At 35.9% G+C, this 14745-nt stretch overlaps 1 protein-coding gene across 8 annotated transcripts in view; it reads right to left on the bottom strand.

Moving 5' to 3' along the window:
- Positions 1-14745, bottom strand: part of Nlgn1 (neuroligin 1) — an 842816-nt gene that overhangs the window by 140810 nt on the left and 687261 nt on the right. The gene's annotated exons all lie outside the window — the stretch shown is intronic.

Raw genomic sequence — 14745 nt, forward strand, 5'->3', positions numbered from 1 at the left:
CTTGGGAAACTTGTTTAATTAAATGTTGCCATTTCCCATCTTTCCTTAATTCTCCTTAGTTCTTAATTCATACATTTCAAGGCAGCACACAGGCAGTCCAAGCACTCCAAAGCAAAGGCAGAGAAATCTCTACAGTTGAAAGATGAGACGCTTTTCCCTCCACCCATATGAAGTAGGATAAAAGAATAGATGTAGGAGCATGTGGGTGAAAATTTGAGGCAGATGTGTCTGCTGGATGTGAGGCAAGCAATGGCAATTATGAGAAGAGTGAGTTAGCATCTCATTTTTATATGCTCATGTAGGCTCAGCCCTACTGAGTCAAAGAAATGAAGAACATATGTTCTTTTATGTTCTGGTTTGTAAGTTTGTCCCTGTAAAATCATGAACATTATCCTAAGTGATGGATGCTTTAATACATACAAAGATACCTCTCATTGTGAGACTCTGAGAGGTATGGGGATTTGAGGGTGAAAACAGTTTTTATGTTTGAACTGATGAAAACTTAGCATTTAAGAACGTCATGCTTACATATGTAGGGTGAACATTTTCATAACTATACTTGATGGTGAGAGAGAAATATTTCTTTTTTTTTCTTTGTTTGTGCTTGTCATCTACCTTAGAATTATTTTCTCTGGCCATTTGAGGCTCAGGTCCCAAATCAGTGACTACATTAGCTAATTCCATACCCCTGCCAACTTGTCCAGAATACAAATGTGGAGCAGTGGAGCAGAGCTGCCCTGTGTGCTACACACAGCCCTCTCACACAAAGCACAGGTCACCCCACTGCGTGGCAATGCGTCTTCATGGTGATCTCAAAATAAAATGGAGCTGCCAACAATGGCACTCTCAGGCAAATCCATTTCATTTAGGACCTGTGGACAGAATCGGGGTCAAGTAGAGTTGAAAGGGTCAAGTGGTTCTCAGTCAGAACTCACAGCTTTTGTTCTTTCCAATGCTGTCACTAGTCACTGTGCCAATGCAGCAGAAATAATGAGCATGAGGGTTTGGCCTGAACTCTTGATGTTTTACCAAATGTAGGTCACATGCAAGGCTACTCAGCTGACTCTCTAGGTATCATTCACATTGGACTTAAAGTTCTCTGGCTCCACGGTGATTCTCAGTGCATAAATTGGAGTGAATTGAAAGCTGTAGACTAGACTGTTAGTTTACTGAAACCAGTAAAATAACAGCACTTCTTACTATGCAGATTTCGATATATTGAAAGGCATATGCACTCTTGGACTTAAATTGCTAAAAGTCAGAAACAGATCTCACAAAATTATAGACTGAAATGTCAGGGTCATAGCCAAATAGCTCTTGTTTTTGAATCTTGGCTCTAATGGCTTCACTCACAATATTTTGGTCCCCTAAGTTATCTTCTCTAAATGTAAAACTCAACCATTTGATGGGTTAAATTTTCTTATATAATCCAACCTCCACACGTCTTAAAGAAAGAAAAATATTTTATATAACAAGCGCTACCGTGTCATTTATTTCTTTAAATTATGTGTTTTCTAATGTTAACAGATAATATGCAAACTCTTTAGAAAGGTCACAGAGAAGTCATTTTTAAAAACTGAAATGCAAATGTATCCTAGAAATAATCAAGCATGTGAAGGCATTAAAATGGCAGTGTTTGCTGAACATTGCTATGTGCTAAGTGTATCATTACATCCTATTACCATCTCAGAAAGTCCATAAGATAATCTCTCACTTAAGCATGATATTATTGGCTCAGCTATTTTATGATAGCTGGATTGAATGGGAAGTATTATTTTAATATTAATGGACAGCTTCTAAAGTAAGCACTTACATTAGTGGTTTTCAAACCATAAATAGTTACAATTCAGGCATAAAGCTACTACTGTTGTTGTCATTTGTTTTTTACCTTTACATTACATGGTGGTTTTCAGAAAGTAAACAGTGACATTTCTAGTAGCCCAGAGCTACTGTTATTACAATTAAAATGATTCATCTCTATTCCCAACTTGATGGGACTTGGAATTACCATGCCAACAAGTATCTGCATATATTTGTGAAAGCTTATCTAGGTTGCATTCATTAAAATGGGAAGCAAACCCCCAACATGGGTGACCATCCTATAGGCTGGAACTCCAGACAGAAAGGAAAAAAGACAGTGAGTCGAATAGCGTCATTCATCTCTCTCTGCTTCCTAACTGAGGATGAAATGAGACCAGAGGCTTCATACTTCTATTACAATAATTTCTGTACCATGCAGGACTGTGTGCTCAAGCTATTAGCCAGAAGAAAACACTTTTTTCCTGAAGCTGATTTTATCACACCAATAAGAGAACTAACGAAATCAGCTCCTGGGTTGCTTAAGACTAGCAGAAGGAAATGTTAGGGAAACTGAAGTTAATATAAATTTTTACTACAGAAACTCACATTTACTTCAGGGAACCAAGTAGACAACAGGAAAGTGATGCAGATCTACATTGTTTGATAAATTAATTGCTTTGTGTCAAATACCTCCTGATGTTCATCAGTATTTCATAGGAAACAGACAGATTTCTGATCTAGAAAATTCTAGAGTAAGTCCAAATCAAGTATTCTCATAATACTCACTGGCAAAAAATATCTCACTACTATGACCCAGAGTAAATTATAAGTAAATTATACCAAAATTCTGCAGTCATTCTGGGAATAAACCCAGGATTTGAAGCTGCTTTACTGACAGAACCATCACTGGGGTCCTTGAAATCATTAGATATATTGCAGAACTTTCAAACATTTATATAAACTAAGGCCATTAAGCCCATTTTATTTGGCTTATGTACTTTTTAAAAAAAAATAAGTGGGGTTTGAAAATAAACCATAGTAAATCCAATACTCAGCATACTCTGAAGTAGTTAAAGCATGAGGAAAACATGTATGCTGAAGGCAGCACTGTCCATGACTTCATATTAATGTAAAAAATAGGATACAGAGTAGGCACTATATTCAGATTTATTTATCACGAAACATTTACTTTTAGAAGTACATATAGAAAGTACAGTGGGGAAAGTTGCAGAGAATTATAGATGGTGGAATGCTTAGCACTAAACTACACATATACACAACACTCATCCCAGTGCTCAGGAATCCTTGTGGAAGAGGGGACAGAAAGATGAATACAATGGAAATACACAGTAAACATGAGATGTAAGACCCAGAAATGGAGGATCATTAAACAGAAATAGTGCTGTCCATAAAGAGAGGATCAGTTACACTTACATATGAATCCAAAGCAGTTGGGATAGCATGTATTAGTCCTGTGCAAACTCAGGCCAGACAATATCCTAGCACGAAGAATGGAGGTGGGCTTGAAGTCCACATGGAAAATAGAGGTGGGCTTGAAGTCCAACCCCCAGCTAATGAGCTCTTGGAATGTAGTAGAGGGAGGGCCAGCTTTATTTAAGGATGCAGCCCCTGATGGTTTGAACAAGCTCCAGTGTATAGTTACACATTAAAGAGTTTATAGGCAGCACAAACCATACTTTGTGGCTTAAGAAGGGAGTACAGAAAGTTGAGTAGAAAGGAAAGGGTGGTGGGCCTGAAAAACAAGGGTGATTTTGTTCAAAATACATTGCACGAAATCCTCAAAGTATTAATAAAATAGAGAGAACAAATGTCTTAATGGTGTACCACTTCTCAATTTATAAACTGAAGCTTTGGTCTTTTATCTACTCTACATACTATTTCCCTCATCTTTAGCAATGGAACCCATTATTTTGTAATGCAATCATTAATGGTGGTAAGAGAATTATATGCCTCAGATGTCATCTTGTGTGATCATTAAAAAATATCTTGATGCCTCAGCATAATTCACTGCTCACTACGTCCTCAAATGTGATGAGAAGACGGAGCGAACATGAGCTGTGTGTGGCTACTGGCGTCGTCACAAGGCATAGTGTTTTATAGTAAGCTTTCCTTTTTATAAGGAGGAGTAAGCTCTAAAATAATGGTAATACCATGATAAAATAAACACATATGCCAATAAAACAGTAGTTCATGATTATAAAAAAATATGCAGTGTACAATTTTGTTCACAGCAACACACAAATATATAATTAATATATTTGGTGGCTACAGAGTTCAGTAGGCAATAAGAATTTCCCTCCATTCAGAAAACTTTTAGAAGTCACTACTGATCAAAATATTACCATGTGTTACTTGGTTATTTTAATGAACTATAGATATGTTAGTACATATTATAAATAAATAAATAAATAAAACTATCTTTATGATTTTTTTTTCTCTATGTCTTGTTGCCAGGCAGCTCTGGGGGCACTAGCAGATATTGTATTTTAATACAATGGAGAATAAAGACAGAACATAGGACAATTTTCCACATCATCAGGGGAATGGCAGACAGTCCTCACACAGGAATGTGTAATCTACAAAAGTCAGAGATGCAAAGAGAAAATCCATACCACTGTTTTTAATGGGAATAACAAAACTATCACACCTCTACTTCAAATCCTACTTTTAAGTAACACCTGTGTTCCAGATCTTCCACAAATGCTCAGAATTTCCTAGGCATTTTAGACATCCAGGAAGACAAAAAGTAGAAACCTCCTTCTTGTCCCACAACTCAGCCCAGATGTACATGCTGAGCAGCTAAGACACCTTGAAGAATGAGTAGCAAAGGATCTGCTTTTTGAAATTTTCTTTTCTCTACAAGTAAATGAATAGTAATTAAAAAATTAATCCTGGGGTAATAAGTATATATATGTATATCCTATATATAACTATAATATATATTCTATATATAGTTATAAAAGCAATACACACATGTATGAAATTGTCAAATAATTAATTAAAAGCATTAAACTAAAACTTAGTAATGAAATCATACTATTGCATTACTTCCTATTGGAAAGCTATATACTCTTCAAAAATACCTACTTTAGGGCTAAAGAGATGACTCAAAATTATGAGTGCCTATTGTTTTCCCAGAAGACTTAAGTTCAAATCCTGGAACACAGTTAAGTTTCATCATCCAACATCTATCTTTCTTTCTTTCTTTCTTTCTTTCTTTCTTTCTTTCTTTCTTTCTTTCTACCCATCTATCCATCTATTCATCCATCTATCTATCTATCTATCTATCTATCTATCTATCTATCTATCTATCTATCATCTATCTACAGACCATCTTCCTATCTATACTTTATCTCCCTATCTATTATCCACCCATGCATCTATCTATCTAATTTAAAAATTTAACAGAGTTTGGAAATAACAGAGCATAATTCAGTGTTTAGAAAACAGACAGTGGACGTCGGCATAGGATGCTATGAACAAAATCATGAGTGTAAGCTCTGTTCAGAATCTAGAATCATCATAGGAGTGGCTGTCTGAACTAGCAAAAAGAGTAGACTGCATCAAACAAGTACTATACCACAAAGAAAGGTATTAGGTTTGTAAGAAGAATTCAGAGAAAATGGTTTCTCCCCTCAGCTTTTGAATGAAAAATGTGCTCTGTGGCAAATAGCAACAGTTCTAATAAATCATGTATTTTGATTCTTAAAGCTGGGAGTAGGTAAAGGCAAGGGGATGCTGCTCCAACAGTGGAGAGCACAACTATCATCTCCAGAGCCCTGCGGCTCAGTCCAAGACCTGACTGAAGCAAGATGAATGCACAACTCTGAAACCACAGCACTCACGAGTGAGAAGCACTAGGAGAAAGAGTTCAAGGTCACCACTGGCATCACAGGGAGTTTCAGGCCAGTCTAAGAAATTTGAAAGCTTCTCTCACAAACCATTGAATTAGTTGAATAAGAGATAAAGATGGATTAGAATGAGCAAAAATTAAGTATTCATGACATGACCTTTATTAATAGAGAAAAATAAAAACTCATTATAAAGCCAATTTACTATCAGCAAATATGGTTTTATTCCCTTTGAAGACAGGTTAGCTCAGATACTGAAGTAGAGAATTGGAGTTGAATGTCTGTTCAAAATTTATGTTAAAAAAAGGACCGAAATAATGAGCAATATAAAAATAAACCAATTTATGAAATGAAAGCCATAGAACTTCAATGTAATCTTGGCTTAAATCAATCAAATCTTTTCATCGGTTTCAGAGTCTCCTAGCTGTTACTCCAAATCAGGATGCAGTGTTGCTGTAGTTACAGGTATTGATCTGTTTACCCCATGGCATCCACCATGTCCATTCCAGGGCAGCCTTAAGTAGCTGTGTGTGCAATAATATATAAAGGATTTGAGAAACCATGATCGACTGTTGTATGAAATTTTCATTCTTTCTTGTGACTCAACTTTTCAAAATGTGTAGTGTGTTGAATGTATATGTGTGTGCATATGTAGGTGTAGACTGGCATGCTTGTGCATGTGGAGAGTAGAGGTCAACAGTGAGTGTCTTTCTCTATCACTCTCCACTTTAGTTTTTGAGAAGGGGTCTCTCACTGAACCTGGAGCACCCAGAGTGGTCATTGGCTGGCCACTGAGTCATGACGTTTTATCCTCCTTCTCCCAAGCACTACAATAACAAGTAAGCACTGCCACATCCAGGATTTTTACAGTGGTGACACGTCACAAACCCACATCGTTTCTTATGTTTGCTCAGCCAGCAATTTACACCCCTTCCAGACACTGACTTAGTTTTGTACCAAAGCCTTTTTCAGGTAGTAGAACAATGGACATGAGTAGCCAAAACAAAATAGCACTCAAAGCTACAAATGGCCATTAAAAGTTCTAAAGAACCTATGTCCTTGAAAGATGATTTAAATGTGCTTATTCTTACATATGTAGTCTATAAGAGGGACAAAGGACTATCTGCCAAACCAACTTTCATGATTGTTATAAATATAAGATAAAATAATGTATGTGAAAAGGCTTTAAAACTTATACTATTGAATTATAAGATGTCAATGCCAGTGTATACTTTCCCTCCATGGAACAGAAATCATTTTACATATTTTATCTATTAATTCTTCTAAGAAGTGGAATGATAGGATCAATGGACGTCATACAGGGTCAAAATCAAATTTAAGTGAAATATGGCTCCTATGCCTTCTATTTCAATTGCCATCATCTAAGAGTATTTCAATTCTGCATTTTCACTGAGTTAGTACTGAAGTCCAAACTCAGTGCTGGGAATCTCAGCACAGCAGGAGAGCATTTACCTAGCTTGCACAAGGCTCTCTTTTGAACTCCATCAAAGGGGTTTCACAGCCAAAACTCATCAATTACAAACAACGAAGGGTCCCTGTCGTATGTGGACCTTTACAATACAACTACACCACCCACAGGAGAGTTCATGTACTACCTCCTTTCCAGGCTCCACCCTCCTTTTCAAGATGTGTGTAGAGTATCTTGCTTATGTCACAGGTAAAGGCCATAATATTGTTGCTCTCTGGTATTCTCATGCAACAATCCCTTGATCAGTGTAGAGGACCTATTTGTTCCCTGAGATAAAAGGCTCACTGCATAGAGTGCTAGTCCCACAAACATGCTGACTAGAGTCTGTATCCCCAGAACACAGGGAATTGCTGAAGAGTTATGTGCTCTACCATTCTAGTCCTTAGAAAGCAGAAAAAGTACCCAGAGCAAGCTAACAAGCTGGAGTAGGCATACATGTAAGCTCTAGGTTCAACTGAGAGATTACACCTCAATTAATATGATAGCAATTAATATAAGCAAGCAAGGAAGATTTCAACCTCTGTCTCAGGTCTCTAAATGCACACATATACATGTATATATGCACTCATACACACACTCACATGCTCCTTCACATGTGGCAACACAAAGACATATGCACATGTACCAAAGACAGATGGGGAAAAGAGAAAATAATCACCATGAAGTCAACAAAATGATGGGAATTACTACACATCTTTTAACAACATTGGATATTAATCATCTCAAATTTCTAATAAAAAAAACTCGTGTTATCACACATTGGATTTAAAAACATTTTCCAGATCCATGGCTGTGTTTTCTACATAAAAATTAAATAACTTCCACTGAAAAAAAAAATGAAGCAAAATACTACAAGCAAATGGAACCAGGAAATAGGTGAGTATCTCTGTTCTGTGCTCACATTGCTTTTTTGACCTTTGATATACAATTTTCAAGTGCAACAATTAAAGTTTAGTTAATTTTAGCAAAGAAAGGCAACAATGACAGACCCATTGTACCTACAATGTGCATCCATGAAGTTAACATTCCTTTTTTAGCCAGCATGCGAAGTTATTTCTACTCAGACTTAGAGGCCAAGGTTTTAACACAACCACTATTCTGCATAGAAAGTATAGCCTTAAGCCAATCACTCTGAGATTCAGTGTGTGTACTCTTCTGTGGACCAGTTATGAGATGGAGGAGTTTGAGGGGTCAGAGATTGTTGATTCTTGGAGAGCCTAGTCTTTGGACAAGAGACATGCTAGGAACAATCAAGCTTACATAGAAACACAGAATAAGAAGGTAGATGTGATACTTGTGGATGTATATCAGGAAAATAATTTTTAAAACATCTTGTAAAGTTCAACTGCATGCAAGTAATATAGCTTTAATAAGGCATGGCTGATTGTGATGATTTGAATGAGAATAGATCTTATAAGCTTCTAGATTGAAATGCCTGTACTATTTGAAAGAATTACAAAGTGTTGTCATTTTGTAGGAAGTATGTCATTCCTCTCTCAGGCTTTAAAAGCCCATGCCAAGCCCAGAGTCTTTCTCTTCCTCCTTTCTGAAGATCTGGATGTAGAACTCTCAACTTCTTCTCTAGCACCATGTCTGCCTGTGTACTGATATGCTCCCTATTATAATGATGACTCTGAAACTGTAAGCAAGCCCTAATGGAATAGTTTTTTTTTTTTTATATAAGAGTTGCTGTGGTCATGTTGTCTTTTCACACCAATAAAACACTAAGACACAGATGTAACTAGAATCTGTAGGTAAAATTCAGATGTCCTAAACTTGTTATGTGAGAGCAAAGAAACCTGAGAGGAAGATGACATTTTGTCGTTGTTGCTTTTGAAAGACTATTTTTTGACTTGGTCTAGTTTAAACTTAAAGTCTCATTGAGTAGGACATATCAGATAAAGTGATAAACTATACACTTTATAATATTTAAAGCACTCTGGGGAATTTTTAAATTGTTCATATGTCATTTGAAAACTGGGAATTATTCATAATGAGAGATCATTTTTACAACTTTAATCAACTTACTAGGGGCTTTAAGTTGATATCCATAGATTGATATTTTAAGGAATTGTATAATCTCTTCCCTTTAATTCGTATAACATATTTTATCTTGAAAGATGTGTATCTAAGAGTTTTGGGAGGTTCTGCTAACAAATATGTCTTTGATGTTTAGAACTATGTCAAGTCCTCACTCAAAATAGATTAAGAAATGAACACGAAAGTCCAACATGCATAGCACACTGGTTTTGAGTACTTATTTTCTTCATCCTTTCTTCACTAACACCTATTTATGATAAAATTTTGAAAGAAGAACATAGAAACATCACAGGGTACTTTCGGGCATGTGCGTACAGGTATTTATATATAGTTTTTTTTTTTTAAATATTTTAGCACATGCACAACTCCTAATTACCATAAAGTTTTGTGGTTTGAATCAATTTATAAAGATCAATTAGAGGCCAAATCCAAAGACATAAATTCATTTGTTCCCTGACTTTTACATACTAAATGCCTACTATGCATTCCCCACTGTAATTAATTAATCCAAGATTAATGAATCATAGTCATATCAGAAAAATAAATCATATTTGAATTTTATTATAACATATCCTTTAAAAGGTGATGGTATTGGCTCATAAATCACGATTTCTAAATCAATTTGCTCTGTTCTACTGTTCAAATCCATTATTTTAAAGGAGATGTGAAAGTAATGAGTGACATTTTCAAATGACTTTTCAATACAACTGAAGATATAAAGTACATTCTGTGTCCGTCCAACCTGAGCAGTTAATCTGTGTCAGGAATCTATTGAATGCTGAGGAGAATAGAGTGGTATTAGCAAATATCACTGAAATGGCGCTGACTCAAAAATAAAGAGGCAAAAATTGAGTGATGCTCAGAGGGAGCAATAACAATAATAATGGTGAATCTTCTTATAATTATTTTAATTGTTATATTCATGGTTCTCTAAATTCTATCTTGTGAATTACTTTTTATATTCATTATAATCAGGAAGAGTTGTGCATGTGCACAAGGTACTTTGAAACAAAATGAGATTTTAATTTTAATTTGTAGATATGGTGATAGGGAAACAGGACTGTATTTATTTCCTTCAATGTATGTCTACCAGTGAATTTTTAATAATAAAACAGCAATCAGGGCCTCTATTCACATGGAGGCAGAGACTTACTATTAACCTATATTTAACAGCTCATTCTTTACCACTACCCATATAATTACTGTTCTGTATCTTTTGTGTTTGTTGGTCCTATGTCTTTTGGGAAGTGTTATACATATTTATTAAAAGTAAATTTTATGACTTTAACTTAACAAAAATAGCACACCAAATAATGAGGCCTCTTAATTTTCTACTTGACAGTTGTTCATTTAAAAAATACATTGCCACTATGCATCTGAGCCTAATACACTTTTGTACTCATTTACTGAGTTCACAATGGACTTAAAAGTCTGGGAAATAATCACTACAATATGAGAACAGAGAGAGGGGAGAACACACATAGATTGAGCAGCCAGTCGATCATCATCAGCTGTAAGATATGGAACTAGAACTATTGTCTGTCATCTTGTATGTGAGGAGACTTAGGTAAAAGCGCCTCTGTTTGCCTGGGGATTTTTATAGCACAGAGCTTCCTGTAGTCCTCTCCCAGACAAACCAGCTCCTTATCACTGCATTACAGACTAGAAGTTGACACTTTTCCCATGAACCTGATGGTGAGTTAGCAAAATGTAAAGTCTCGTAGTCAAGGAAATTGCAGAATCTCAACTCTTGAAAATGCATTTTTAAAAATAAATGTTAATTTGTTTATGGCTGTTTCCTGAGAACAGAGGTTAAGGTTGACAGATACTCAAGAATGTGTAAGAAGGACTGAACACACAGAGGATTGATAGTTGCTTCCGAAGGTGACATTTAAAAGTCACCAGTAACTATACTCCAAAATACATAAAAGAATTCTCTCAGGGCCAATTTCTTATTCAGAATTTTAAATTTGTTCAAATGGTCTGCATTTTATCTTGAGTATTTCTGAATTAAAAAATGGTTCTAGGGCTCTATGTTTATGGTCAAAATATACTGAAAAATTGAGGCATTTATCTAGATAATTTAGGCAAATTCCATTTTGTTAAGAAAACAACTCCTTGGGCAGGATCGCACATCCTGACTGTCTTCATCATTAGTGGTTATAGAACCACTAATGGTCAAAACATATATGTTTTTTTCTTAATGGTTTTTGTTGTTGTTTGCTTGATTTTCATTTTGTTTTTCTGTTATTTTTTTATAGAGGTTGATAGAAAGGGAAAAACATGAAGTTGGGTGGGAAGGATCTGGGTAAAGTTGTGGAAAGAAAAATGATATGATCAAAATATATTATATATTTTTAATTGTAAGATTTGTATATAAATCATGCATCTGCAGTTTCTGATTTGTTTCACAAACAATACAGTACACTAAGTATTTACACTGTTTACAGTATATTAACTTCTTGTTAAATCTAAAGATAACTTATAGTATTAGAATGGATGTACATAGGTTTTGTAGAAACTTATATAAAGATAAAGGCAGCTGTAGAGTAGGTAGCCTTTGGCTCCTGTAACAAATCAATATGGATACATAGGGATGTATCCGTATGCTGGGGTAGTCTTTGTGGTTAATGTCATAATAGCAAATTATTTAGGTAATAGGCATTAATTACTTACTATATATTCAAAATATTGCATAAATAGTTAATAACTAGCACAATTATTTATTTTAATTTGCTCTAGGTCTTCTAGATACTAAATTCTAGCAACAATACTACTAATAAATAATCTTACCCAAAAACATAAAGGTCAACATAAGTAACTATCCATTTATAATAACTAGACTACAAATAAATTCCAGATATAGTAACACTGCAAGCAAGCAAAGAGCATACTCTGATTAGCTCATGTGGAAGGTAGACAAGTGGAAAGGCAAGCCCAAACCTACAGGGAAATGTACTACAGCACCCAGTGGAATCGGGGATTAAATAACTACAAATCAGAAAATTGTTCATTGAGAAGAACCAAAAATGAGCATTTATAGTTGCAAGCCTAACAGGTCTAATACGTACATGCTGGCAGACTACTCACTTCTAAACATGAAGCTATGCCATAGTAAAAACCACACACGGAAGGAAGGAAGGAAGAAAGGAAGGAAGGAAGGAAGGAAGGACAGACAGAAATTCACACAGACATCAAGGAAGACAGCATTTTAGGTTTCTGCAGTTTTTTAAAAACTGTTTGTCATTCACAGGAGGCCCTGTTTAACTGACTGAGTCGGACACTGCTTACGAATTTGTGTACAGGTTTGGACTTTGCTTTAGATAGATATTCCACAGCCACAATGCACAATGACTTCAAATTTACATTTCAAAGGATTTGTTTTTAGGGAGTAACATTAAAGGCAAAGCCAGGTGGGATCCTCAGATGTTTGAAATATCCCCAAATCTATGCTCGCCATAAATATTCCAGTGATGTGCAGTCCATTATAGTCAATACTTTTCCTTCCCTGGATAAAAATTCTATGAAATGAAAATATAGAAAGCTGAAAGCACATTTTAGTATGTTAATTTCCTAATGGAGCCATAAGGTCAGATAGGTAGGAAACAAGACATTAGGGGACAAGAAACAGAATTTGTGGTTGAAATGGAATGTTTTTAGCATTACATGGGTAAATACAATAGTACAGAAGATAAACAGGAGAAAGGGTCCTGACAAATCGGACATGGAAAACATAAACTCCCCTCCCCCAAAATGAAAACAGTCATCTGGTTGTGTGTAATAGTAAATTTTCAAAGGTATTTCAGCTCAAGCCTGAAAGTGGAACATAAGTAACGCTCAGCCAGCAGCAAGTCACTAGTGAAACAAAAACATACATTTGGAAAACGAAGATGAGAGAGCTTATAATTTTTTAAAATTCTTTATTCAGCATGGGATAGTATGGAATTTGATATTGTTCATGATATTTTCCCTAAATTTAAAGGACATTTTGCTATAAATACTTCTAGTAAGTATGTTTACAAAAACCAAACAAAGGTTTTCAATGGGAGAGCTGCTGCTTACATTGTGATATGTGAGAAATGTCAGTCTGGGAGCATAGCAAGAAGACCATCAGTCCAGAGAAAGACCTCCTCACACCTAAGACATTGACTGCAGTGAAAAGCACTCCATCAGAGGGCCAACTCCAGGGCTTCTCTAAACCCTACTTCTCTGTGTTTCTCTTTACCCACCCATATTAGCTGGTTTTGTCAAGAATCCTGTCACCTCATTTTAGTTAGAATTCCTTTTATCTTTGATAATTACTACCCTTGCTCATTACTAAGAGAAACAATTTCACAGCATATTTACTGAACTTTTGGTCTTTAAAAACAAAACAAAATAAAACAAAAAACAAAAACTGTGAAGAGCCAACAGAAGGTGGCTATTATCCTTGCAGCCATCTTGAGCCATATACCCTGACAAGAGACTTGATTACATCAGCCTACAATAGCTGAGCATACTCTGATAACATCTTGTTTTAGATACCCAGGATTTTCCCTTGGGTGTGTGAGACTTAAAGGTGTGTGACTTAAGGGCATGACTTAGAGATCAGATTTAGAGATAAGGCCTAAGGGCATGACTTAGAGGTGTGGCTTAGAAGTGAGACATATAAAAGGAGAGAGGCAGACAGAAGAGTGCAGTACAACTTGGAATTAGTTATTAGGCATTAGGTAGAAAACACTTGGACTAGAGAACTTGGAAGAAGAATTACTAGGCACTTAGCACTTAAAGAAAGAACTTGGAACTTGAAGGCACGAGGGACTAGGAAATAGTGACTAGGAACTCAAGACTTGGGACTTGGACTGGGAAGAGAGCCTGAAGAATAAACGGGATTGAATCACATTCTGTCTGGTCTCCATTCTTTGAGTCTATCCTCACTCTCTCTCTTGCTGAACCCGGACCTTTGGACTGGAGCAGCTTGGGGCAGTGCAAGCTCAAACAGTTTAGCCGCCAAGGCTTTTGGCAGTATGGGTTCCAACACTGATAGAGCGGTCCGAGATACTTTGACCCTAAAACAAACGTGGGACAGCTCGGGCTGCAACAAAAACCAAAACAAACAGACAGGAAAAAAAAGAATACTGGTTCTCCAAGCATGTATCATGGCCACTTTCAGGATCAAATGACTTTTTCTTAGGAGTCATTTATAATATATCCTGCATATCGGACATTTTCATTAAGATTTATATCAGTAAAAAATTGCAATTATGAAGTAGTAATAAAAATAATTTATGGTTGGGGGTCACCACTAGGAACTGTACTAACAAGTCACAGTATTAGGAAGATTGTGTACCACACCTCTACAGTAGACCACAACCAATCAAAATGTAGTTATGAAACACAATGCCATTGGATACATCTACAAAGTACACCTGCACCTAAGGCACAGGGAACATTGCAGAAAGAGAGTAGAAAATTTCTCCTGTTTTTATCCAGAACAACTGTCTTCTGACTCTATACATTGGAGTAGCTACTTATTAGGTCATCAGAAATGAACTGTATTACTCA

Source organism: Arvicanthis niloticus, chromosome 4 (assembly GCF_011762505.2).
Source record: "Arvicanthis niloticus isolate mArvNil1 chromosome 4, mArvNil1.pat.X, whole genome shotgun sequence".
NCBI lineage: Eukaryota > Metazoa > Chordata > Mammalia > Rodentia > Muridae > Arvicanthis > Arvicanthis niloticus.